The following is a 21,936-nucleotide window of genomic DNA, read 5'->3' on the forward strand; positions in this document are numbered from 1 at the left end:
ATTATACTGTGGGGGCAGCTGGAGAGGGGCATTATACTGTGGGGGCAGCTATTGAGGGACATTATACTGTGGGGGCAGCTGGAGGGGGACATTATACTGTGGGGGCAGCTGGAGGGGGACATTATACTGTGGGGGCAGCTGGAGGGGGACATTATACTGTGGGGGCAGCTGGAGGGGGACATTATACTGTGGGGGGTGACTTTATACTTTGGGGACAATCGGAGGGTAGCGACACTTTGAGGGCCACTGGCGGGGAGTGGGAGGCATACATGTACTGTAGTGCAGCTTATTCTCTTTTTTTTGCACATTTCCACCATAAACCATTACCACAGACTACAACCCCTCTCCCAACACAAAAACCAAAATGACAAACCTTGTGTGAAATCTTTCCAACTAAGCCCAAACACATGATAAATCTTTCCCACACAGCATAAAACTCTGACAAGGGGCAGAATTAGCAGAGACTTCGCCAATGTCCCCTCTGACAGGTTTCCCCATCTCTCTAACACACTGAGGTAGATCAGCGGCCATGACATCTCCTCACAAACACAAGCTCAATCCCCTCAGGCAACTCCCGCTCAATCCCGCATCACGTGACCTCCCTCAGAGGGGCGGGAAAGTGGGGACGGCTACAGATGGGCAGAGCTGACTGACTTTTTTTTTTCCCCTTAATTCCCGCCCACTCCGGACTTCCCCGTGACGTCAGGGCTCAGCCCCCGGGGCGGTGGGAGGGAGGAGCATGACGTCACCCAGGTCACGCCTCCTCCGCTGGTTCGGTCCTGACGTTCATTTCATTCCTGTCCTCATTCCGAGCATTCCTCGCATCGCTCGCGCCGAGTCTTCGCTCCCCTCACCGTGTTCGGCCCTCCCCGGGGTGCCCCCCCCCCCCCGACAGCAGCTCCGCGGACAATAGGCAGAGTGGGAGAAGTTGCTGCTGCTCAGCTTTGTGGGGTGTCCTCAGTCGCCCGCCCGCCGGGGTAAGTTCTCTGTGTGTGTGTGAGGAAAGAGGGGGGGGGGGTTGTCTACAGGGAGTCTGTCAGGAGAAAGCCGGGAGAGGGGGGGGGGCATCAGTCACAGGGGGAGGTTCACTACAACAAGGGGTACCGAGGGGTGGGGAGGCCCAGGCCACAGAGTTTAGGGGGTGCTCCTAAGCCTTTGCCAAACTCTGAAGTTTTGGGGGTCCCTGTGCAGTTTTGGGGGTGCAGGCCGAACACTCATTCCTTGCACTTTTGGGGTTTACGACTACTTTGGGGGGCTTTGTCGTATATTGGGGTGTCGGAACTAAAAAGTTTAGACTCTTAGATTTTTTTTTGCAGTGATTTATTTTTTTTTTTTTTTGGGGGGGGTACGTGACTAGATCAGGGGTGTGTGAAATGACATGAGTTGTAATTTTGGTAGGGGTACTTGCTGTAAGTCAGGGGTAGAGGGACAATATGTGGAATTATGGGGTGTTGTAAAGTTTGCGGGGGTCTGATGTCGGGGTGCACGGTCGTCGTCAGGACTCGCTCAGAGATGAAAAAGAAATTTTTCACATTTTTCCACAAGAAGGAAGAAGTTTGCAAGACGCTTGGGAAAGGGAAACCGTCCCCCCTTCCCCATCCCGCAGCAGACACCCCCCCCCCCTCCTTCTCGGTCATGTCCGCTGCCTAGAGAGACATGAAAGTCAAAAATGTTTTTTGTTTCCCCCCCCCTTTCTTCCAGGGCTGCTCCTCTCCCTCCAAGTTCAAGTGACAAAGTGTCTGGAGTCAGCGGAATCCCAGAGAAGAGCGCAGAAAGCTCCGAGCAAATCCTACAGGATTCCTCCCTGCAAACTTCCCTTCTGGTAGGAAAACGCACCCCCCCCCCTCCTCCTCCTGTAATCTGTTGCTCCCTGGCGCTGCCGCCTGTGCTGTAGAGGTGCAGATCTGAGCACAGGCGGCCGCTGCCTTGGTGATGTGTGTGATCATCTGTCCTTTTATTTGTGAAGTGCAAACATATTCTGCAGTCATGTACCCACTTAAGCACACTCCTACAAGGGGGGGCGGACAAGCAGGAAAAATGAAAATCCCAGAAAAAAAATAAAAAAATAAAAGCTTATAGGGCTGCCGTCCACATACCTTACATAGAGTGCAAGCTCTTGGGAGCAGGTCATTGATAGAGGTGCTCAATCTTGGATAAAAAAAAAAAAAAATGAATTGGAGAAAAAAAACAAAACGCATAGTAATAGAATTTAATGCAAAATATAGAAGTTGAATAAATTTTTAAAAATTTTAGTTTAATCTGATCAACTGAATTTTAGATGCCATCTTTGGACATAAACAGTTTACTCCTTGTAGAGGATACAGGCTGGCGGCACGTGCGTGTCTGAGATATACATAAATATACAAATTAGTGAATGTCATGGCAACATTAGTTGATTATTGGTGTTCGGATATTTCAATTTTGGTGCATGAAGTTGACATGTTGCACTAAAAATGTGTATATATATATGTGTGTGTGTTTTTATATATATATATATATATATATATATATATATATATATACATACACACAGAGACACACACAGACACACACACACACAGAATACTTTTTCATTGTTATCACCTCATGTCACTTTGATCATGACTTAGCGCACCATAGAAGCTTCTTGTATTAAAAAAAAAAAATGAAACGTCCATATTACGTCCATGTGAAAGCGCCCTCAGGCTAAATTCACATCTTCGTCTCCGTTTTCTATTTTGACATAGAAAAACACACTCATGCCAGGGACTGATCCATCACATGACGGGCACCAATGGCGCCTGACGGACAGCGCTGACTTAGAATAGGGTCTGTTCATAGGCATCCAGACGTCCCCTATGTCACCAAGGAAAATTTGTACAATTTTTTTTTTTTTTTTGTTGGACTTCTATGCAGATGTCAACATCTGTATTCTGGATTATCAGGATACTTGGTGCTAAAAACTAAACAGGATATCAGATGACGATTTAAAGAGATTTTATTATGTTTGTTTTTTTTTCTCACATGTTTTAGCATTCGTGTAATGTTACTGGTCAGTGGTATAGTGTGTGTGTGTGTGTATATATATATATATATATATATATATATATATATATATGTTTATATATAATCCCACATTTTGCTGCATTGCTAGGAAAGGGTTAAATACCTTTCCGCTTGCTTTTGAGAGCCTTGTGATGTGACAAGTGGGTAATTCAGTGTGTAGATCAGGGGTATGTAAAGAGCTTCTGGCTCTTGCAGGTGGGCGCTTACATTCTCAGGGGGCGCAGCTGACTGCCTTCCACATGTTCCTACTTGTTCCATGCGGGCCCATGTAATTTTAAAATTGAAAAGAAAGGGGAGGCGACTCCGAAACTTGGCTCACTCCCGCTCTGAATACTGTGAGCTTTCTGTAAATGTGACGTTGGACGCTCAGGTCCTGCCTACAGTTCCACTATAATATTTTTACAAGCTCTATCATTTTTAGAATGTTTTTTTTTTTCTTTTTTTTGGTAAATCTTTCCTATTTGCGGAGCTTGATGTTTTGTGGGTTTAGGTTTGTAGAACGGCTTGTGAACGTGCTTTAATCTCTTAGATACCATTAATTATGGCTGTGTGGAATGTGTTTAGGGATGGAGAACTTCTATTTAGATGTGTCTGCTGCATATGTTTCCCGCGAGAGACTGGAAGCTATTTTAATGATGAAATAATGCACTGTAAATCCCATAAGCACCGAGCCTGAGGGGTTGGTTAAACCTTTGCACAGAAACCTGCTTTCACTGAGGAGCCGTACAAGAAGTTGTTGCCTTTCCACTAATATAATTTATTCGTTCTGTTTGTTTAGTTTTATTAGCATTCGCATTAGTATGTGTTTGTTTGACAAATCCTGGCCCGGGTTTAATAATTTTTCTTTACACGTTTCTCTTTTTTATTCTGTTACTTGCTTCAGGTTGATTTGCATGATTGGTTCTATAGATATCGGATCGGATATAGATATTGGATTGGATATAGATATTGTTCTATAGATATTGGATTGTTTTTGTTTTTCTGTGTCGTTTCACTTTATAGGATGTTTGACAATTTTTCAGCATTTTTTTTTTTTTAACTTTGTGTTTTTTTCATGAGTTTCTCACTTTATATTAAGAAATGATCCCTAAAATGACTTAAAATATATAAAATATAATAGCTGAGACCTGGGTGAGGTTACTTTATCCCTAAGGGTATTGCTTTACCACTAGACTTCTGCTATGCACGTAGTCTGAAAATTCTTTATATTTAATACGATTGGACATGGACGCGGTACCAGTATTCATGGAATGTGGCACCGAATGGCGATGATTTAAAAAAAAAAAAGGGGGATTTTGTAGATTTATTTTTGCTTTTTTTATTTTTTTGTCTACATGTATTGACCAGCTAGTCGTCTTCTGACTGGAATGTTTAAAAGCATCGTACACGCATTGAGAGTACTTTTCAAGATGGGTGAAAGCTGGAGGGCTGCGTAGTGCTTATGAGAACAGAAAACATAGACTAAAATCAGACTATTAACCCACTGAGTACACAGAGACAGTAAGGGGCTCAGGCCTTTGCTTTAGATGATTTGCAAAATTTGGACTTTTTGCAGCGATGACTGCTTTGCTCCTCCCTCTTCCTCTTATTCTTTAAGGGGGTGACCCCCTACAATGCCACTGCTCTTGGTCAAAGTCAAATCTATAAATGGTGTCGTCAGATGAGACGACACAATCGCATTTGTTTTTTTTTAGTAAAACAGCATGTTTACATAAAAATCCCTTTATTGTCCGAATGTGATTTAGTTTTACTTTTGGCGTATACCCTAGTGAATGATACAAAGCTTAGGTTGTATCTCGCATTGTTTTCATTTCATCCTCACTTGATGGATATTGACGTAAGGAGGTTTAGAAAAATCGTGCATGTTTTTCTCCAGACTGCTAAAAGTCCACTTGATGGCCTGCCTCCGTGCTTTGGCTGTCTTTCAGGCCTTCTTTTCAACTAAATTGGGAAAGCTCTTGTTTATTAATGATTCAGACTCTAATTGCCGAAATAATGCTGTCATTTCCGTGTTGTCAGTTCCAAGGCTGTGTGGCACAAGGCATTGTAATTAACGTGGAGATGTCTAACATTTTTTTTACCTTTTTTTTTTTTTTTTTTTTGCATTTTTTCTGTATATTTGTGTCGTCGTGACACAGGCCTTATACAGAGACAGGCCCCTTTTTTCATTTATTTTTTTATTTTTTTGTTTTTATTTTGGTAAGGAGAGATAGCATAAAATGACATGATTTGTGCTGGCACTTGGAAGCTGTAGGAATAAAAAAAAAAAAAAAAAAAAAGGCCAGGTGTTTTGAAGCATGCCCCCCCCCCCCCTCTAGGCAGGCACACTCATTGTGTAGAGCCAAACTCTGGCAGGACAGCTTAAATTTATTAACCCTTTCATGGCTGGGCACTGGGTTTCTACCCACAACACGGAGCACGTCGTTGTCCGACAATGGCCGCAGAGAGTTACTTGTCTGTTACGTTATATAACATCAACTGTAGACTGAACTGGGTGGGTTGTCATTGCTCACATCAATACTTGTCCCTATTAAAAATAATAATATATCTATCTATCTGTATATACACACAGCACTGTTTAACTTGACTTTCTGCTCTGTGATATCCTATCTCAGGCACCAAAAGCCACTGAAAACCCAATGACAGTCGCGTTACCACTCTGTACCACTGTGTTATGAATCATTAACCTTAGCAATATATGTTGATGTGCCCATTCCAGCGTTCTGCGGATTTTCCTATAAGTTGCAGATTTGCCGCAAAGTTTTACTGCAGAATTCTTCATTGCAAGGCGAGTATGAAATGTGTAGCAAACCTTTACCCTAGCCATAAGGAAAGGCTGATCCATTGTACGCTGAAAGGGTTCTGTTTTGGCTAAAGAAACTATAGACTTGTTGACGTAGTTGATAAATGTTACATATTTCTCGTGCAAATTTGCAAAAATGTTGCCAATCTCTTTGTTGATGTGTAATTTATTCTAATATCACGGCTGACAATGTTATCATCTGTGTAGAATTGACAAAACTTTTAGCATAGGCTATGTCAAGGGAGCACTTATATATTAGTTCCCTAATGTAATGTGAATGGATTTTATTTCCTTTATGTACAGGCGGAATCCAAGACGACTGCAGAGATTCAATTCTCTCAGCAGACTGTGCTGTCATAACCTGTTATCTATAACATGCTGTCATATTCTCCTGTAAACCTCTGAGGAGTTAAACATTTCTGCTCACTATTTCTGCAGATAACGGCAGTCATTCCATTGAGTACATTATATTAAGGAATTGCTATTTGAGCAGTCTCTTGCTCTATACGTTTCTGCAAAGTTTCCTGTTCCTTTTCCGTGTGAGATGTTCTCTTTTCAGTCTGGTTTGCCTGCACACAGACTAAAGGGGGGGCTGCTAAATCTCTATGCAGCAGATAACAGAGGGGTTTCTGCCAGGCTCTTGTTAACATTGTGACTCAAATGTTCTGTCTTGCAAGACAATCGCTGGAATTGTGCACTGTATTTTGGATGTACTGCTGCAGCCTGGCAAACTTTTCTCAAAGGGCTTTATAGGCTTGGTGTAACCCATTCGTGGCCCCCCGCGCGGTCAGTAACCATCTAACATTCAGCCTCTAAGGAGGGAAGGACATACCTTCGTGTGGGAAGGGGTACACATGGTAGGGGTGGGATTCTTATTGCTGACACATTTTAAGCTACACGGTTAGGGGTATAGTGCTTGGCGGGCTGCAATTACCTCTGCCCCGCAAAGAGTTAAATCTGCCATAGCGGACGTCTCAATTCTGAAGCAGACATCTGGTTGCTCTTTCTTCACCTGTAAAAGAAAATGCAAATACAAGAGGCTTTCCATCGCCCCAGTGCTCTGAAAAAATGCCGCTGACAGTTTGTCCAACAGGGGCTCTTGGTCGACTGCTCCACTTCTCTATTGTTAGGCTAGCAACAGGCCTCGGAGGCCATGTCACCATATGCTCACTATACGCCGCTGATAAGTTATCGGATAATTATGAGCTTACTGATAGGGTGGATTGTTGTGTCACCAGCCACAGAGTTCACTCTACGTTGCCTCTTGTTCAAGTATGCTTAGAAAATCCACGGCTTGTGTAGATTTTACATTGGAATTTCAGCTATTTCTTTACCATTTCAATGTCAAAATCAGATTCACAGAATGTTGCCTTGGGATTTTTTTTAAATTTTTTTAAGGATTTTTATCCTTTCTTTTCTCTATCAGGAAATAAAAGTTTATTCTAGCACAGTGGGTGTGTGTTTATTTGGTATGACCAGGATTTATTCTTGGAAGTGTTACTTGTAATGTACATAATCTTGAGTTGGCTCCAGTTTTGAGTCAGGACCAATTTTGGCTGGAGTTGGGAGGGAAAAAAGTTACTCTGGCTTCAAAATAAAATGATTTTTTTTTTTTTATTCTAGTATTTTATATAATTTTACATATTTACTTTCATATTTCTCATAAATTATAGATGCTTTACTGCTTTTGGCTCTTTGCGAAGGAGTTGGAGTCGGCGTGTGGCTAAATATGTCAGTCAGTGGTTTGGTCTCCCGACTCCACAGCCCTGGTTCAGGTTGTACCTGTAACAATTGGGCCTCATTTACACCCCCCTTTTTAGCTGATGTGATGTCTGTGTTAATCATAGACCGTACATTATCCAGCTCCTTTTTGGGTCATATGCAGTCCAACTTTTTTCTCTCTCTCGCTGTTTGAGGCAGTAAAATATGGACAGAAAACAAGTGTCATTTGTGTGTTATACTTCATCCTGTAGACCATAATTTAGTATCTGTAGTCCACAAAACAGACCAAAATCAAACCTTTCTCCATTCTTTTTCCACAAACCATCTTCATACACAGGCATCACACATGCACAGTTGGCAAGTGCTTGTCAAAGGTTACAACCCAGCTTTCCTAAGACCCCCCCAGGTAGTGCATACACTATACCTAACGCTCTAACTCTTTCCTACTGCCTGCATGTCTTTACTATAGTTCAGTCCTTGGACCAGGAGGCTCTGGATGAACAGCCTTTATTAGACAAGAATGCGCTGCAGTGCAAACTAGTGGCTAGTACTAGTATACATGTGACCGTAATGGCGGAGACATGTAAATAATTAGTATCTTTAAGGAATGTATGCCATCCTTTCCTTTTATTATTCTGGTAAGGTTTTGTTCACATCTGTGCAGAGCTTCATGCCTGGTAATTTCATTTAATAAACCCCCCCCCCCAAAAAAAAACCTGAACACCCAGCGGACCCCATAATAGTCAACAGGGTTCTCCTGGTTCCGTGTTTGCTATTTTTTGAGGTCTGTTTTCCATTTTTATGATTCACAGAAGTGAATATGGAGTAAGGCCTTGTGCACATGACAACACATCTGCAGATAGAAGTACGTACTCCTTTATTTCTATGGGCCCATACACATGGCCGTAGTTTTCGCAGCTGCGTGTCCGTGCCGTATGCAAGGACCGCAAATTATTAATCATGTCTTATTTTTGCTCGCCTTTGCGGCACATACAATTGTAGGAGATTATACTAGTCTTTTTGCAGATGATGTACTGATATATACAGAGTATATATATATATATATATATATATATATATAATTTTTTTTTTTTTTTTGTGGACCGTAACAACCACTCCATTTGTGTGCAGCAGGCCTTGGTTCCTGCTACTCCTTGTTAATATGCAATATTCCCGGTAACCACACAAGCTGTGAGCTTTTCCTGTGCGCATTACTTGAATACTTAAGAACTACAGTTAGTTGTTGCGTTTTCCATTGATCGGATGGGAGTGGTGGAAGTGAAGTGGGGAGGACAAGCAGGTCCCTCTGAGTATTCAGCAGAAGACTAGAGGATTTACTATGTTTACAGCTGGGTTTTTCATTCACTTGTGTCTCCCACATGACACAAACATTAGATCAACAGGTTCTGCCTCTGCTAATAGATCTCACTAGATGGTAACGTCCACCAAAGCTTGTAAGGGTGTGTTTACATGTTCAGGTTTTCAGATGCAGTTCTTGAAGTCAAAGCCAAGAATAGAAGGGATACTAGTAGCCCCTATTCTCTATGATTTGCTCTCTATCTGATTAACCCCTGTTTTTGGCTTTAAAAACTGTAATTTTGGAGTTGGGCTACGTTCACAACTGCTCACGGGTCTTCGACTTTTGAGTCTGCAGAGGAACCTGAACAACAGAGCCGGACCGCTAAAACAGGGGGTACCCATGGACCCCATAGACTATAATGGGGTATACTGAATTTTGCAGAGAACAGTTCTTCATGCAGGAGTTGGTTGCGGAAAAATAGAGTAGCTGGAGTTGGTGGTTTGGCCTACCGACTCTACTGCCCTGGATAATGGTGTATGGTAGTGCCCTAAATGGAATAAATTGATACTGAAACTTTGTGCTAATTGAAATTATTCTGACATGAAGTGTTTGGTGTCCAACAAGTCCTTTCTTGTGTTTCAGGGCTGAGGGTGCGTGTTCATTTAGCTGTATGCAATGATTGCATTATTTATAATGTGTAATCGTGTTCATTGGCTGCTAGCTGAGCATGCACTGAGAAATGACGGCCATATATATATATATATATATATATATATATATATATATATATATAGCTTTGTTCAGACTTTGCCCCAGTGTGGACCGATACGTGGTGTACTGTATTTTCCAATAAAAGGACATTTTCCATCCATACAAGTTGCTGACAGACCAGATTTTGTGTATATATATATATATATATATATATATATAAAATGAATGATAGGTTATGTAATAGGTTTGGGTGGGGACATTTCTGTCCTGATGTGAATGCAATATCCACTTCAAGACGAAGAAAATTTCGTCTCCCTCATGTTGGGAACCTTCATTTCCATTCTTTGCTCAACCGACCCCCTTCTTTTCACCCGGGAGAAACCTACTTTTCGCGTGTGTCTATTAAACAGTTTACCATTTCTGGGCATGGGCTCCTGCGAGTTTCCATAACTGTGACATCTGTTTTACAAGAATTCCATGTCTCATTCAGGTCTCTCCTCTCCATCTCCTGGGGGCATTTTTCCTGTACGGGCTGCTGGAGGTTTTTTTTTTACCGCTTTCTGACCTTGTACTTGCTTCCATTCAGCTTCTCACACTACTGAGAATGCTGTAAATTTATAGGGGGCAGCCATCAATCTGCATTGTGATCAGAGGCCACACTGGCATGGAGATGGTGCGGCTTCCCCCATGGGCTTCTTCAGACTCCTATACAATACTATATGAGAAGAGGATTAGATTGCGAGCACTTGGGGACAGGGATGGATGTGGAATGTTTAGCGCTACAATGTTGTCACTATAGAAATCATGGGGAACGGTAAAAGAAAATACAATATAACCTGACATGGATACAGACAGGATGGTCTGGTTGTAGTAACGTTTTATTGGACATTGGTACAATCGCTTCTAGGTCTAACCAGTTTGTCTACCTACTTATCTGTCTTCAGTATTTTTATAAGTGTATTTGTCTTTCACTGTGTATGGGGCCTGTTCAATAAAGGAAAACATACTTCAGTGTCTATGCTGAATAATGGTCACATCTGCATCTGTTCAGCCTAAAACCTTTTTCACTGAGTGGTATGGACAATGCAACGAGCCGTCCCGACCTGCCCAGTAGATGGCCAGCATTTCACCTACCATACGTGTCCTATAAGAGCATGATGTTGTCTATATAGAACGTATGTACTTAGATTTATTAATGTGACTTCTTAGATCCTTCCACAAGGTACAGAAGATCTTTATTGCAGAGTTTACTGTCAGACCTTACCAACCCTCGGGCTATAGTGCAGTTTCTACCGCTGTCCCATGGCTTTGTGTGGCATTGATGGGTCACTTGTTCAGGAAATAACTCTTGGCCTGAGAAGCTTACCCAGAAATATATGGGCACACCAAAGCGCGCGACGAAAGCCAAGAGAAACACCAAGCTTGACGTCAGGTCAGATTTACTTGGCCCCTTATAGTCTACCCATGTACTATGATTAAATTTCCGATTTATGCAGGACTGTGAATGCATGGAGCATGCTCTTAAAATAAAATAAAATATTTTGTACCATCTGGCGAGGTTATACTCGCACTCAATGTTTACATACTGGCCAGGGCTACAGATTGCATTTGTGACTAATGATTGTTGGTGTAGGCACACGCGGTAGGTGTGCTATAAATGAGCAAGACTCTGTTTATTATACTTCACCTGCCAGCACTTTATTTTACTAATCTAAGATAAACCGTGCAGTTATCTCTCCCAGGGAACAAAGCTGATGTGTTTCAGACTATGCCGCCTAGCCTTGCATCATGAATGGCTGTCAGACATGCAGAGTGCTACAAGACATCACAATGAAGCTTGTGATACATAATATCCAAGCAGTATATACAATAGAGCAGGGGACGGGGTCACTTACTACTGTACTACGGTGTGTTCATGGTGGAGACCTGTCTGTGCATAGCTGTAATACATTAAAGGACATTACACAGAAGAATATCGGCCCTCCCTCCCCATATTCCCCACTGAGTCTGGCAATTTAATCACATGTTGATATTTACCTGTAGTAAACTCCTTCTGGCTTCTCTGTCTAGGGGGCGTTCACACTACCGTTGGTGTCCGTGGTTATTGTCCGTACAAGATTTTAGCAATGGACACTAGCAGGTCTGTTTGCAATTTCCATTCAATTCAAGGGGATTTTATTTTGTGTCCTTCAGTGTCTGTTTACAATGTCCATTTTTTTTTTCAAGCGGACAAAAAAATCCTACATGCAGGACTTTACTGTCCATTTGAAAAAATGGACAGTAAGTGTCTGTTTTTTTTTTTTTTAACATTGAGGTCTATGGGCAATGGATATATATCAGGCAGTAACTGATTGCTATCAGTTACTGTTCATTTGTATCCGTTATGATAGGTGTCCATTTTTTTGTTGTGATTGACACCTTCTGAGCGGACACTAACGATAGTGTGAACCCTACCATAAAGGTTCTCATGAGGCTACAGCACTATTCACCACATAGAAAGAGACAGGATGGCAGTACTATCTGTATCACTTTATAGACTGAATCAAGGAGGCAGTACTATTTAATGTGAAGTAATGTGGAGACTATCGCTTTCTATGCCTATATTATTTATAGGGAGAGACAGGGAAGCAGTACTATCTTTGCCTATATCATTCTTAGGTAGAATGACCAGGAGAACGTACAGTCTATTTCTAGATTATTTTTATAGAAAGATGAAAGAAGGTAGTGCTGTCCATGTCTGTATTAATTTATAGGGTGCTAGTACTATGTATGGCTATATCTTGTATGGGAAGAAACAGGTAGGCAGCACTATCTGTACTTATATCATTTATAGGTAGAGGAGAGGAAGCAGTGCTATCTAGGTATCTGCCTAGGTGATGTATAGGAAGAGACAGAAATGCAGCTCTAAGGCCCGGTTCACTTCTGCGTTCGGGGAGCCCCCCTGAACAAAAACCGATCCGATCCGAACAGCACGCTCGCATAGAAATGAATGGACGTAGCCGGCACGCGGGGGGTTAAGCGGCCGCCGTCAAAGTGGAAGTACCAGGTGCATCCATTCATTTCTATGGAGCGTGCTGTTCGGATCAGCTGATCTGAACAGTACTCGCTCATCTCTAGTGGGTACCTAAGGAAACCCGCGGACCTCATAGACTATAATGTGCGGTTTCCGCACGAAAAATGCAGAGAGAAAAGTGTTGCATGCAGGACTTTTTTCTCTGCATTTTTCATGTGGAGAGTGGAACGGAATAGCCTGAACTCAGATGTGAATCGGGCCTCACAGGGTTTATCAATTGTGCTAAGGAAGGCAGCACTAACTGTGCCTATGTCAAGCGTTGTCAGAGAGGTGGTACTATATGAGCCTACATCGTGTACAAACTAGAAGAATTTAAAAGTCTATTACTTAACACCTTACACTAGATCCCAAGCACCGACCTAGCCGGGGTGTTACTATCCAGCCGCCCCTATTCATAATTAACCTGAATTTTCTCCTATAAGTTATCCCCCTCGTCTTCTGGTGCTGTTCCCTGTAGTCCTGATATTATAAAAGCGTTGTATGAGCAGCGTTTATGGATATAAATGTGGGAGGAAAGCGATAGTGTTGATGTAAACCTCTAAAACTATTCCTTAGAGACTTCCGTATGTTTGGCTCTAATGGAATTTATTTATAAGCTTATGAGTTTAAGAAAAGGTGTGAAAAGTACAAATTGTATAAATCTGATACAAAATCTAAAAGCTGTGTAACGTTGTAGCAGCTCTTTTATTTAGTGTGCGGTCTCCTTTAAACTGTATGTCTGTGAATGATGGTCCAGCACTTGATAGTATTGATTTCCAGATGAACTGTACACGGTGAACACTTCATCATATGCCGGCCAGTCTGCTGCTGCTTGTCTGACTTGTAAAGGGAATTTTGATTCCAGTCTGCGGCATATTGGAAGTTTTCGTGGTAAATAGAAGCCGAAGGAAAGGCTGGACCCGAGCCACTGACGTCACAAGCAAGTGGCTGCCATAGGAGAGGAGCCATGAAAAGGGCCTCCTGCCAAGTGCACTTTGACCTCTTCCTCTTCAGTATTAACTCCTTATTCTTGTTGGGATACTTGCGCCTAAATAAAGCGTTGTTTGCTTGTAGTTATCATTACAGTTTATTGCTATATATCTTTAGAGTCTGCCATCGAAACATTTATTGTGTTACATCCAGAGGTTGAAACCCTGCACACACCTTATATTTCCTTGCAGCTAATAAGTTCACATCACTGTTGTGTATTGTCTTCTATTTTTTGGAGACTTCATCGCAATTACCGCGTGAAATCACCGGATGAAAATGTACCGTAAGCCCGACATTTAAAAACAAAAACAAAACAATGGATACCTGACAGATCAGATTAGTCAGTGAGATCTGTCAAACGCTGTTGCTGTTCACTGTTTTATCGGTCCACGTGTCCATTGTACTGGTCCTCTGACAGATCAGAACAACAGACACCTGGATGCAGATGTGAACATAATATAAGACAGGCCCACAACCGTTTAGTCTGGTTATAATTAAACAGCACGGACGGGACATGGATAACTTCTCTGTGTTTCCACCACGGCTCCATTCAATGATGTCAGTGAGCATGGGCTACAAAATGGACAGTAATAGGACCTGTGTTTGAGCTTTTCCCCGGGCTCCTGGAAATACACAGTCGTGTGCGTATGGGGCTCCTGAACATAGCTGCACATTTGGTCTGTTAGATATCTGTTGTTATATCTGTAATAATAGCATACAGACCCATGGTAATGGTACTATGCGCATGAGATGTATATACTGGTTCTCACACAGCTCAGCTGCACGGGGCCATTTTGGACACCCGTCTTACACACTAAACAGAGCCAGAAGCAGTTGTCCCCAATCCTTACATAGTAGCAAGCAAGCATCTCCCATTGAAGTCAATGGGAGCCATTTTTGGATGTGGATTCCGCGTCAAAATCCGCTGCCAACTTGACCCGTGGGAACTAGCCCTAAGGCTGACCAATGCTTGAGGCCCCCCCCCAGGTGTTATAACACTTATTCCCAGTATGCGCTTACATTACCAGTAGTATAACAGCATTAATCCATCACAGACCTGGAGGTAGACAGTGGGATGTTACACTAAAGGTATTTTGTTCTAATAGTGGTTTTTTATACCCTAGTCTATTACATAGAATAACTATAGCATGTAAAACAAACATACACATTGTGAAAATTTTGGGAACCTAACTGCACCCCAACATTCAGCCACTTCTTAAATAGTTATAATGTAGCAGGCACAATATTACAATAGGTAATAAGGTTTGTATGGCAAAAGATGGCGTACAGGCTAAAGGATTTGTGATGTGTGGACACGTAAGTATTGTTATGGTTCCCATACACGGGGCAGGTGGACTACTTAAAGGCTGCCGTGTGCATGTTAATGGAAAGTGATGCCTTTTCATGGGTTATTAATATCTTGGTGTTCTCAAATGTGTTCCAGTCTGTACAATTAGTAAAAATTGCCCTGACAAATCTGCCGAAGCTGCGAGTGTTGCTATCATTTGTCAGTCAGACGTACAGTCTATCGGTGCCTTAGCTGTGTAGATTTCCTGTAATGTACACATTCCCTTATTTGTCACAGTTTGCTCCAAATTATACATTAATTTCTAAATAATGGAGATCAGCAGCGCCGGCGCCGCACTCGGCGGTTGATTAAAACACTGCTGGCGTTTCTTGTCTGTAGAAGGCTGTCATTATGGCGTGGAAACGCAATCCCACCTGCCATGCCATTGTAGCGGTTACAGCTCTCCCAGGTCTACAAGAGATGAATTTAATGCTTTCCGGTAATATTCGGCAATGCTTTTCCTCACGGTCTTTTCCATTCTTGCATTACTCACATTGTGAAGTATCTTGAAATTGAAATGACCTATGAAATCTTTAATCCGATCTGTGACTTGCACTTATCCGCCCAGCACCATCTGATACAATGAGCCCTTAAAACACCTTTAATTTGCTAAATTGGCTTCTAGTGTAAGAGTAAATTGTGAAAGCCTTGTAACTGTATCATGTCCTAGAAGTCTGGGGTCTGGACAGTTCTCAGGAATTGGGTAGCCAATGTGCCAAGAAATGACTGCAGCCTTCTTTTTTTGTGAGTCAGTTTCCTTCTAAATCCGCAGATGAATAAAAACCCTCCACGTGCTCCAGACTTGGCGCTGTTGGCCTCCATCTTCTGATGATCAGCCCCATATGATGCAACGCATGTATGATGTTTTTCCATATGGTTATCGATTATGGTAGTTGGTGGCTAGTATAGGTCCGGAGCTACTGCCGAGTAATATCTTGTAATAATGTGTGTGTGTGTGTGTATATATATATATATATATATATATATATATATATATATATATATATACTGGTGATATCATGGCCTCTTGGCGCCGTGGGCTGTATAGATTTTATAGTCACAGTGTTTTTGTTTCTAATATAACAGCTTATCCCAACACACCCATGGCCAGCTCACATGTGCACTATTTGGAGCCATAGTATTCATTCAGAATAACCATAGAAATTCTAATGTTCTCTTTCCATCCCATGCAAAGTACAATAACAAAGTGGGTGAATTAAAAAAACAAACAAACAAACATAGAAACAAAAACCCTCCATACTCTGTTGAAATGGATCTGCGGTGAAAGTTTTTGAGCCTTAGCATCTCAAACTCTGCTATAGGTTTTTACCATTTGCAGTCATTTGGTGGTTTTTGTCTTGGTTTAATACTGGAGCAACCATTGTATGTCTAGGGAGCCTTCACACGGAGTAAACGCGCGTGTATTTTTGCAAAATACGCGTGTAAAAATAAGACTCCCATTGACTTCAATGATATTTTTTACACGTGTAAAAATACGCCTGTAAAATGTCATTGAAGTCAATGGGAGTCTTATTTTTACACGTGTATTTTGCAGGACTTCTTGCAGGACTTTTCTCTCTGCTGATTTTAGTGGAGTCTCCTATGCAGATGTGAACGAAGCCTTAGTCACCTGAATGGACCGACACAACTGTTTTCATGGTTGTGATGGCTCTATCGTGTGAATAAGGCCTAAGAATTTTACTGTTTTTTGAAGTAAAATATAACTTTATAATTATAAAATTTGCTCTTGGACCAAATAAGCAGCTCAATAGTAGGAGCTAGAAATAGCAACTTAAATTTTGAAGAAAAAAACCCCTCAGATCTCCAATCCCGAATATGTAATTTTTAGATTTATTTTCTGTTTAAAGGCAGAACTAAGATTTTGGAGGGTATTTCCCACCAGCACCCTGCAGACACAGCGGAAGGGTAAGGGCACTATTAAAAGGGTTTCGTGGGACTTATATTTTGGATAATTGGTTATCAATATGTAATCTCCTGGGACGGCTGACAGTCAGCTGGTTGAGAAGGCTGCAGCGTCAGGGGCCACTTCTCTGAATCTCGCGCGGTGTACATATCGTAGTTGCTTGGTATTACATCTCAGCTCCATTCACTAAAATGGGACTGAGCTGCTGCGGTACCTTGTAATTGAACATGTCATAAGCACCGAGTAGGAACTTCGGCCTCCTAAAACAGCTGATCCTTAGGGGTCACAGATGTTAGGCCCCACCAATAACCTATTTACTGTGCTAAGGTCCGTATTCAAGTCTTGGAATACCCCTTAAACTTCACCATGGATAGCGGCCAAGTCTAATGTATTTTCGCGGTTAGCCATCTATGCATCGGAAAATAATGTAATCTTATTTTTTTACAAAACTGCTTGTGAAGTGTTGTGTCCCCACACTGTTTCCCGCCGTCATTGATTTGTGTCCTTTAGTGATGTATTCACTTCTATGTCTGAATGGTTAGTACAAGGAAAATGTTTGTTTTGGTACCGTGTTAGCCAGTGGTTATGAAATATGAAAAAAAACAAAAAAACTTTTTAAGTCTTCAGTAGGTGATACCTTTTTTAATGGCTAACTCATAATGATGACAGAATATTCTGTCATCATTATGAGTTGGTTAGTACAAGTAATTGTAATGTAATGACCTGACTTCTATATATCAGCTTATATAGGTGTGCAACGATGGAGAAGTTGTACTCGTCTCTTTAGGGAGACGTCTGGGTCATCCAGGAGGGGGACTTTTTAATGTACTTTTCCGAGATGTAGCGGCACAAGCGGTTTCTCCGTCCACTTTCTCTGATCAGGAATAGATGACAGCAACCAGTAGGTTACCCATGAATCACTGTGAGTCAGTTCCTGAAACCGCTGCACGTCTTGAAGTTCTTGGCTGAGCCCTCAAGCAGGAAATCCAGGATTCAATGACTTCCTCTCCGAGAACTGCTTATGGAAGTGTTAGCGGTTAGTGTATAGGCTGCTGTTCAAAGCGGACCTGAATGCTTAAAAAACAAAGGCGTACAAATCTGTTTGTAGGCTGCAGTGCTAGATCATCTGTAGGTTCTCATGTCAAGGAGCAAATTGGTTATAGGCGTTGCTCTGACCTTCTTATGTAGCAGGGTTCTTGTATAAAAGCCACATGTTGGCCTGCAGGAAATATATGGAATCCATTTTTTTTGTACACAAAGTTGTGATATTGTAATGTTTCGGATTTTCCGATCTGCTTTTTGGGTCCACCGTCTGATCTGCGTGGTGAACCAGCCTGTCCAAGTCACTAGTACATCCTAGAAGTTGACTCCTAAAAAATGAGTTCACCTGACATGGGTAGTTTCTTACCTGAGACCAATGTCATGTGGTCAGAATGTTGAAAATCTATAAGGGTAAGTTCACACAGGGTTTTTTGGTTAGGATTCTGAGGCCGTATTCGCCTCAAAATCCTGACCAAAAAGCTGGCTCCCATTGAAATCAATGGGAGCCGGTCAGTTCTTTGTTTTGTTTCGGCTCCTGGAAAAAAAAAAGAGACATGTTCATTCTTTCAGGCGGATTCGCCTCACCATTGGGTCTGAAGACACTCCCTCCTCCTGACTAGGCGCATTCATTTGGGCCTAATCCAGAGCGGAGTGCGTGACTGGATGCTGGTGCACTGCATCGGCATCTTGTCGCAGCTACCCGTATTTTGGGCCGGATCCTGAGGCGGCCTCAGGTTCTGGGCCGGAAACCCTGTGTGAACTTACCCTTAGAACATGTGATCTCTTGGGATCTGATTCCAACCCCCACACAGATCATCGGAAGCCCCTGAGTATTGGAAGCTGCTAGTGGACAGACATGGCGTGCTGCTCTTAAGTAATAGGCACAGGCAGCCAAACCTACTACATAATGATGTTTCCGTGGAACTGCAGTACCGCTCATATTACTTGAATAGTGTTGCTGCATTTTCCGCCTTCCACTAGCCGCTTCTGTGTGAGGTTCAGGTGTCCCCATAATCTTATTTACTGCCATTTTTACCTAGATCATGTGAATACGACCTAATAACACTAGCGTAACACAGGGTCATTGCAAAAAACAAGGCTTTGTGTACGAGTAAGTCTACACTGACAAACTTTCCACTCTGGATATTTCTCTGAAGCCTTGACAAAATCCATTGAGCAAAGTGAAGTTCACTTGGTGGAATTTTGATGCAGAATTTAGAACCTATCAAATATACTGAGAGTCCACCAGCCATATAAAGTTTAATGGGAACCCCATGTTGTAGTTTAAGCTTTCTGTAAAAATGGACCCTTGTGGGTGTTGTCAATGAGTAGCAGCCACTAACTAACCAACACTCCCTTCACTGAGAGTCCCCATGAGAAAAACACATTAGAAATGTCTGTCATTGTAAAGCCCGGGTCACATCTATGTACAGGTCATTCCGGTCACCTCTCCACATGAAAAATGCAGAGAGAAAATCCTGCAATCAGCACTTTTTTCGTGCGGAAACCACACGGACCCCATTATAGTATATGGGGTCCGTGGGTTTCCTATGGTAACCGCTTTTTACGTGGATTAGGTTTCCATGCACAGATGTGAATTGGGCCTCATAGTTTAGGAGACTGTCAATTTCTTTATTTTTATTTCTGCCACAGACTTTTTGCATTGCATGAGGTTTTGGTATCCAAAAAGTTATATCTGCAGCTGCTGACAAATCTTCCAGGTGTGGGTGGACACGTAGGTTACTATACCCATAGACTTCTCAGCCGGTCCTATTTGAAGTCTGCCGCCTCTTTCCTTTTATGAAGCGCTTCACACACCTCCGAAGATTCCTTATTCCCCTTCCCGCTTTTAACCTGTTCTTCTAGTATTGCAGCCTATTGCACCATGTTTTCAGCCTTCCCGAAGTCTAGAGGGATTGTCTCGGCAGATATTCCTTGCCATATTTTTACTTACAATGCCTCCTCAATTCCCTTGCCCATCCTCGAGGAAAAATCAATTTAATGAAATGCAAAAAGTTTCTAGAGGACGGCTGCGGCTGTAATGTGTTTTCTTCACACTGGCATGTTTGTGTATCCACCAAGGATTACTAATTGTTCCATATGTAGCGTTTGTGTTGTCACTTTATTCATGTTAATGAATGTAATTATGGTAAGGTATGCTGTGACTCCATGTTATAACATGGGGGACGGGGCTGAGCACTACGGATGATCCCCCCCCCCCCCCCACGCCTTTGTTGAACACTTTAGTGCACCCATCAAGCTCAATTAAGTAGAATTTGTAAGCTAGACTGTGTTAATATGGAATAAGCAATCTTTTGTGTCTTTGGTCCGAATAATGAGTAGTCGCGGATCCAGAGACAATTTGAATACACTTGGAAGCCGTCTTGTGTGGAAATCATTTGTTTACGACGTGATTAGATGTATAAATTAGTATAAAGAGAATGCCAGTGAATGCCTTTCATCTGCTAAACCCTCCGATCAGCTTTAATTGAATGTGGACAATTTTTGCCTTTTTTGTTGATAAACAGCAACGGTTAACCTACAAGAATAGGAATGACGGACGGAGCGATCAGAGGCGAGGCACAGCCCTAAGGAAAGGATTCTAAAGAATCCTAAAATGTCTACGAATATATATTCCACCAATTCTGTATGTGATAGTGACTCGTAGTGAGGCAGGTCATGTTCTATTGCAGATGTCCTACGACCTAGCCGCTTGTTGGAAGCAACAGCCAAACGTCTACCTGTTTTCTGTGGCTCTAAAAGAATGGGGCATAAGCGGGCGCACCTTTTTATCCAAGAAGAGAATGTTTTAATATGTGCAAAAGTTATAGGCAGCATTGGATAAACTGCTTCAAAGTAAGAATGCTTTTAGAAATAGAAGGGTTAATAGCGTATTTATGAAACGATTGGACAGAAGAGAAATGTAAATCCCATCAATATTTGGTGTGACCTTTGCCCTTTGGAAGAGGAATCCTGGAAGTGATGATATGGCCCCCACAGATATAGCCTTGATCTCAACAATGTCCAGTCTGTCTGGGATGGCTGAAGAGACAGAAGGATTGGAGCGAGCAACATCCACAGAAGATCTGGGCTTAGTTCTCCAAGATGGCGACAAAAACTGCCTGAAGCTAGAAGAAGGCAAAGGCCAAATATAATGCCAAATATTGATGGATTTACATTTCTCTTCATTCACGCCATTTCGGTAATTAACAAAAATGAATGATTAACCCTTGTATTTCTGAAACCATTCTTACCGCACAGCATATTTTCCAAACTTGCCTATAACTTTAGGGATCCATTGAAACAATATTGTGCTTTGCCGTTAATAGGTCAGTGTGCGAGCTGTATTCTCTCTTCTATGGCTTCATTCACATTCATGTGTATTATGACGGGTCCCTATAGCACGCTGTATACCTGCGGCAAAACTCAGGACAGGAATGAAGGGGTCCGCACAGACAGCACATGGATGCCGCTGTCCCACAGAGCCCATTGATTTCCTGCTATGAGCCCATTCATGTGCATGTAGCGGTATCTGTTTGTGCAGCTGCAGGCTGAGCTTTCAGTGGGCTTTCCCTGTGATAGGATTCGGACGGTCCTACCTTCCCTCAGTGCTGTAACTTATGCTCCTATATCCCTCCTGCATACTGACATGTCAGTGATTTATGTGAGAAACCTCATTGTAAAGGTCAGGGACACCACAGATGCTCAGGAAGAGGTTAGCAAGAAGTGAGGAACTACTACACAACTGCAGGATCCGTATATACTGTATATATATAACTGTATATACAGGATTTGTGTAGAAGAGTAAAAATGAAACGGCAGCTGCATTAACTCTGCACCTATAGGACTGCATAGGGGCTGTGTGCACAATATAGTAGGAATTTTTTTTTTTTTTTTGACTGCCTATATTGTCAATGTACAGTCACAGGACTCGATCCCTAACACAGATGGCCTCGCTCTCTTATTTCTCATCACCCTCAAGTCCACAGGGAAGGAAGGC

At 42.2% G+C, this 21,936-nt stretch overlaps 1 protein-coding gene across 4 annotated transcripts in view; it reads left to right on the forward strand.

The window, feature by feature from the left end:
* The first annotated feature begins 781 nt into the window (after nt 1-781).
* The window catches only part of TEAD1 (TEA domain transcription factor 1), a 127,515-nt gene continuing 106,360 nt past the window's right edge, over nt 782-21,936 (forward strand). For 3 of the 4 annotated variants that reach the window (XM_075281308.1, XM_075281309.1, XM_075281310.1), the window contains exons 1-2: nt 782-977; nt 1,702-1,822. The gene's annotated coding sequence lies outside the window, so the exon portion shown is untranslated. The remainder of the gene's footprint in view (nt 978-1,701; nt 1,823-21,936) is intronic. The other variant, XM_075281311.1, reaches the window with a different exon arrangement.

This window comes from Leptodactylus fuscus, chromosome 7 (assembly GCF_031893055.1).
Source record: "Leptodactylus fuscus isolate aLepFus1 chromosome 7, aLepFus1.hap2, whole genome shotgun sequence".
In the NCBI taxonomy this organism is placed as follows: domain Eukaryota; kingdom Metazoa; phylum Chordata; class Amphibia; order Anura; family Leptodactylidae; genus Leptodactylus; species Leptodactylus fuscus.